The sequence below is a fragment of the Ranitomeya imitator genome, chromosome 2 (genome assembly GCF_032444005.1).
Source record: "Ranitomeya imitator isolate aRanImi1 chromosome 2, aRanImi1.pri, whole genome shotgun sequence".
Lineage (NCBI taxonomy): Eukaryota > Metazoa > Chordata > Amphibia > Anura > Dendrobatidae > Ranitomeya > Ranitomeya imitator.
Window position 1 is genome coordinate 770385018 of NC_091283.1, and position 6000 is coordinate 770391017.

The 6000-nt window shown below is 42.6% G+C and overlaps 1 protein-coding gene across 1 annotated transcript in view; it reads right to left on the reverse strand.

Annotated features, from left to right (window-relative positions):
* The window catches only part of HECTD2 (HECT domain E3 ubiquitin protein ligase 2), a 255198-nt gene extending 250872 nt beyond the window's left edge, over window positions 1–4326 (reverse strand). Inside the window, exon 1 of the mRNA XM_069753466.1 lies at window positions 4200–4326. The gene's annotated coding sequence lies outside the window, so the exon portion shown is untranslated. The remainder of the gene's footprint in view (window positions 1–4199) is intronic.
* Between the last annotated feature and the right edge of the window lie 1674 nt (window positions 4327–6000).

The window sequence follows — 6000 nt, forward strand, 5'->3', positions numbered from 1 at the left end:
TAGATTTCTAATCATTCTGTATTATGAGCCTGTGTAATTGGGAGCTCGTTCACAGCCATTTTTGTTTTAACTCAATCTGAGTTAGACTTTAAAGGAGTAGTCCAACACTAATATTTATTTTTATCCTAAATGACTATTCATTGTAATAAAGGCACAGATGATTGGCCTCGGGGAGACCAAAACATCCAACACCGCGGAGACACCATCACGTGTTTCTCAACGCAGTGATTCCAGAACACTGCCCCCATCCCTTATGGGAAATATGCAGATGCATGTAAAGAAGCTGCGGAGACACCATCACGTGTTGCTCGACGCAAGCAGTGAATAGCCAGGCCTTTCCCCGGGAAGGAACAACCACGGGAAGGGCAGCATCCTATGAAGGAAAGCCACCTAGGTGATGGTGTCTCCGCAGCTTCTTTACATGCATATTCATTGTAATAATCAGATAGATTTTATAATATGATTTAATTAAATAGTCCCTATTGTTATCTCTCTAATCTGTTTTATTTGTTTATTTTCACCTATTTTTGTTTTGATGTTGTTTGAGAATCCTCAGTGCATGCTGGGACACGCAAATGGGACATCACTGCCATAGCCAACATCCCTACCCTGAGACGACGCATCATCGGTGATATCCATTTCAGGGGCATTGTCAAGCCTCGGTTTGGGGATTCAATCTGGTGACCTGTTGCTTCGTGGTCGGTTCCCATGTTTGCTGAACTATTGCCCTTTCTTCCCTGTCCAAATACTGATAGTTTCAATTATCTTTGTTTTCCTTTCTTGGTTTGCTCTTCTCCAGGTGTTTATCATTTTCCCATTTTGGTTTGCCCTATCACTTTCTGGGTGGGGTTTTATATGTTCACCCTTCACTGCACTTCCTTGCTGGTTATACCTCTTGGTGGATGTGTGTTTAGGAGTTTCAACCCCTTCAACTAAGGGGTTTACCTTGTTTGGTAAACTCCAGTTGGATTCATGCAGTGAGTCTGTTTGCTTTCCTTCCCAGCACCTTTTCATCTTAAACCACTGTTAGATTTCTGGGAGATTACTTGTTCCTTGTATTTTGGTTCTCCTTAGTTTTCCCTCTCTACCTTCTATGAACATGTTGTAGTTTCTCACCTTGGGTTTCCATATCTTCCTTCACACTCCACTTGTTGGCTGTGTGTTGCGGTCTCTGCTCTGGTTCCTCAGGAGGTATGAGAAACCACTCAACGGCCTTTTAGGGAGTAAGATCTGAGGTGGTTTTAGTTATGCGACTGGAGCTTTTCTAGCCTGTACATTGACCAGTTGTGTTTAGGTGTGGCCTCTCCCTATGGTTGAGCTTCCCTTTGTCCATCACTCATGTGTGAGTAACACGTATGCTCAGTACAAGCATCTCATTGGTTAAAGTAAATTCTGTCTACACCCAACTGGAAAGTTAGGTGTTTTCCCTCTCCTTATGTTTCGTTTATCCAACTTTACTATGTTTTCCTTAAGTCTGTTAGACAAAGACATCCCTGAGACCCTTATCTGATCATAGACTCCATATTGCAAGGGAAGAGAATATATGTAGAATACCCACAATAGAGTCAGTATAGATAAATATAAGTCCTACTTTAACACCCCTCTTCAACTCCTTACCCAAATTCTCCCTCCTCTCCCCCTGCCAGGGACTTTTGCAGTGACCCACAAATCATGCAGTGAAAATTGACCTCCTGATTTTACATAGAGCTTAGAAGGATTCAGCTATTTATTAATCACGTGATGTAATAGGCCTAATGGAAAAGAGAAGAATTAGCTAGGTAGAAAGGGAAAATGAGCAATTGTATGTACACAGGGCTATATACTATGACTGCAATAAAACTTTGATGGGGGAGTGCTTTTTTAAAAGCTAAAAATGCGTATTTGGCATCTATATACATACAGACTTACTCAAACATCCTTCTTTCATAAAAATGTTATATCTACATTCTTCATGGCTAGATCACGTTCATATTTTTGCAGAAAGAGAATCTGCAAAAGAGAGAAGAGGAGACATGTCCATGTTTGATCTCAGATGAAACTCACAGTTGAAACTCAAGTGAATGGTCCATGGAAAAAAACAGGACAGCTCACGGATGTGAGTCAAGTGTCTTTTGAATGCTAGTTTTACTCTTTAAAGGTAACTTGTCACCTTATTTCTGCTGCCCAAACTATGTTCAGAATGAACCAGAGCCTGGCTATACGATTGAAGCCGGGCATATTTTTTTTTTGCAAATTATAGTTAGAAGTTCCCGCAGAGTCCATAGCTAGGAACAGCCCTAGACCGGCTTCTGCCAGTGCTCCTGCAAATGATTGGCAGATCTCTCCCATAGTGAGGACCAGTTAATCTACCTAGAGTGTCGCTGGGAGAAGACATGGGGTGTTGCAGGACTAGTCTAGTCTCAGGCCATGGACCTCTGCAGGAACCTAAAGGTATATCCTCTGTGAAATGCTAAAGCGTTTCAGGGAAAAATCTACCTGGCTGCAATCCTTGGTTTGGGCAGCATAAATCAGATGATAGGTTTGCTGCAATGGATAGGAAAAGTAAACTAGATCAGTCTATCAGTCATAGTGCCGGGAAGTGCTTACAGCTGCCCCTCAATGCACCGTAAATGATGATGCATCTCTATGACTGGAAGCTGGCAACTCCCGATAAAGTTCATTTTCTCCCATGTGACACACTTTTAGTACAGCGTCCGCACACCTTTCTAACACTATTAACCTGCAGATTAACCCTTTACTGGCAGGGTAATAGCATTATCCAACATGACATGGTTCCTTTTAACCCACTTTGCAACTTTGGAAGCCGGACGTGGTCAAAAGAAGTCCAAAATGACCAAGTATGTGGACAAGTTGTTTGACATTGCTATGGATATTTTCATTCTTTTTGGCATTTTTTTGTGTGTTTTGTTCAATTTCCAGGCGGAACCTGACAGAAAAGATTTCATGTGCACACACAGTACCGTAAGGGGCATCAAACCTGCTTGACGACTGGTGGCAAATGTTATATATAGAATAGTAACTTATGGAGGTTGTTCACTAATCCCAAATAATACAATAAAAAAAGCACTTGGACCGCTGGCCATCTGTAAGAGATTCCTTTTAGGACAGGTTGTCGCTGAGTACACCCGCAATAACCATAAGGTTTTCTAGTAGAAAGTCTAAAGAATAAACTCAGAACACAATAAAGAAAGAGACTATAAAAACAAACAGTGGGTGCTCTATGTGAGCAAGGTGTGAGATATGACAGTAACAAATTACCTCCATTATTACGCCTCTGATACACAACCTGTAGGAAGAGGAGTTTGTAAAACACTTTGCTGAAATGTTACTAGTGGTAAACATGTGGATCATTGGTGTGGGTGAGTCCGAACAACAACTTCACAACATTATCAGAGATGCAGGAACATATGGAATGTGCAGATATACAGAGACCTACAGCTATATATAAGCTCTGCCCAAATAAGTTATCATGGTTTCTGAAAGTGAACCTGTCAGTATGTTTTACTCTGAAACGCTGCAGCATTTCAGAGAAAACAAAGTTTGAAGATTCATCCCATGGACTATTGAAAAAAAGAGATCGGTCCACATCGCACAGTGCTGACTTTTCCTCGCACCATTCTAGTTAATTGACAGGTTTCTCCTGATGTACTGTAGTGCAACGGTAGCACACTTATGCAGTGAGGAGGCCGTCACAAAGTTCAAACACAAAACTCCTTTAATGCGTTTTTTCACAGCATTAAAGTCTCAATTTTCACAAGTGTACCTAATCTCAGTGCATAGTATTAAGTGGCCATTTCACCGCACAACATACTACACGGCATCCTTCCATTTACAGTCACTAAACACGCGTGCCTTTGACCAGTAGCTGTGGGCGACTGCAATGCCGTGTCAATGTCTCTTAGGCCAGGATCACACATACGTGAGATACGGCCGAGTCTCGCAGGTGAAAACCCAGCTCTGGCGCCGACACTCCGGAGCGTAGTATGCAGCTGCACAGCAATACATGGAGCTGCACGCTCAACTCCGGAGTGCTGGCGCCAGAGCTGGTCTTTCACTTCCATGACTTGGCCGTATCTTGCGTATGTGTCATCCCGGCCTTACAGACAGCTTTTACTGTTTCCAGTCACTAAACACGCTGTCCTTCCCTTCGACTAGTAGCCGTGGGCGACTGCACTGCTGTGTCAATGTCTCTTACTCACAGATTTTACCGATTACAGTCCTTGATATCCTCCAGATTACAGCCGGGTACCATATCCACCTGTTTGCAACCGTTAAACACACCAGTCCTCTTTCAGGCACAGGACAGTCTACCTCCGGTTCACCTCTGGGCACAAGACAGTCCACCTCCGAGACCAGTTAACGTGGATGGTAGCACCGCTGTGTACGCTGCGGGTGCCAGGACTATTGGCTCCGCTCTGTCCTGGTCTCTTCACACACAAAGCTCTGCAGAACTTCTGCTCTGCACTCTCACCTATGCCAGACTGAAACTGGAACTGACACACCCAAACCTTTTACCACAGGATTTTTAACAAAGAAACCTGTGCCCTTCAGCCACATGGAAAACCCGGAGAAGCCTGGAATGCAACAGCCTGAATGACTACCATCCTGCAGCCTGTTTCACAACACAACATCCCAGAGCATCTTTCCCCTACATCTGCCTTGGCCCTTGGACACTAGCATGTCCAACAACAACAAAACCTATAAATATGATGCACGACTCAATAATTATAGAAAATCAAAATATTTTATTAATGAAAGTAATAGAATAAAATAGAATGATCCAGGGGATAACAAGACAGGGCAGGTCCAGGCTTCCACAGGCTCCCTTACTGGTTGGTACTCCACTTTATATTGGTTATGGCACTATGACACTTTCTTGAACTACCTTATATTTATTATTATTTAAGGGTATTACCATTTAGATAATTATTGTGTACACAGCACTTTATTCATCATTGTAGTTATTATTCTACTACCTCATGTGCCACTATCTAATTAGACATTTGAGATTACACAATGTGGTTACCTGCCTATATGGGTTATATTACCTACAAAATATGTAACTTATATATTTGTTACTTCTCATTATATGTGATGTGGTATTCTATTGATATCCTGTGACAGCCTGTATTGTATTTTATCTACCTCTTGTTATCCCCTGGATCATTCTATTTTATTCTATTACTTTCATTAATAAAATATTTTGATTTTCTATAATTATTGAGTCGTGCATCATATTTATAGGTTTTGTTATAGTCAGTGGATGCATTTCATTTATTATTTGTTGTGCTTTGGTTTATGTATTTACTAGCATGTCCAAGACTAACACTTTTATTTTTTCTAGTCTGCATTGCAGCCACCGCTAAGCCCGTGACTGCCATGCACTCCTATAGCCTTCATAGGTCTCCGCAGGTTATGCACGGAGAACACACAGTGACCCCTACCTGTGACATCGGTCACTGCTTCACCATTGCAATCACAGCTACACCTGCAACTGCAATGCCCCTTATGGCCTCACTATGCCTCCGTGCGTATCCTGGGGAGAACAAACAGCGACTCCTAACTGTGACACCAGTCACTGCCTCACAACACACACACATGGAATAAACCTGTCAATCAAAGTGGTGCGAGAAGAAGTTAGCCGGGTGCAGTGCAGGAGTAATCTCATTTCTCTCTGCGTAGAAATGTTTTAGAGTAAAATATCGTGCAACCAGTGACTGTCTCATGTTGCCCGTGGTTTCAGTAGCATGAATCGACTGACAGGTTCCATTTAAAGGTATTGTCCAGTGTATGAGTAACAGATCCGTAGGAGTCCCAACACTCAGCACCCACACCGATCAGCCCTTTGCAGATCTCGGTGTGGCTAGATGTACACTGAAATTGCATGGTTCTGTACACAGTATAGTGGCCATTCTCGAGTTCTACAGTTCAGCTCTACTGAAGCTAGTAGTAGTGTTGAGCATTCCGATACCGCAAGTATCGGGTATCGGCCGATACTTG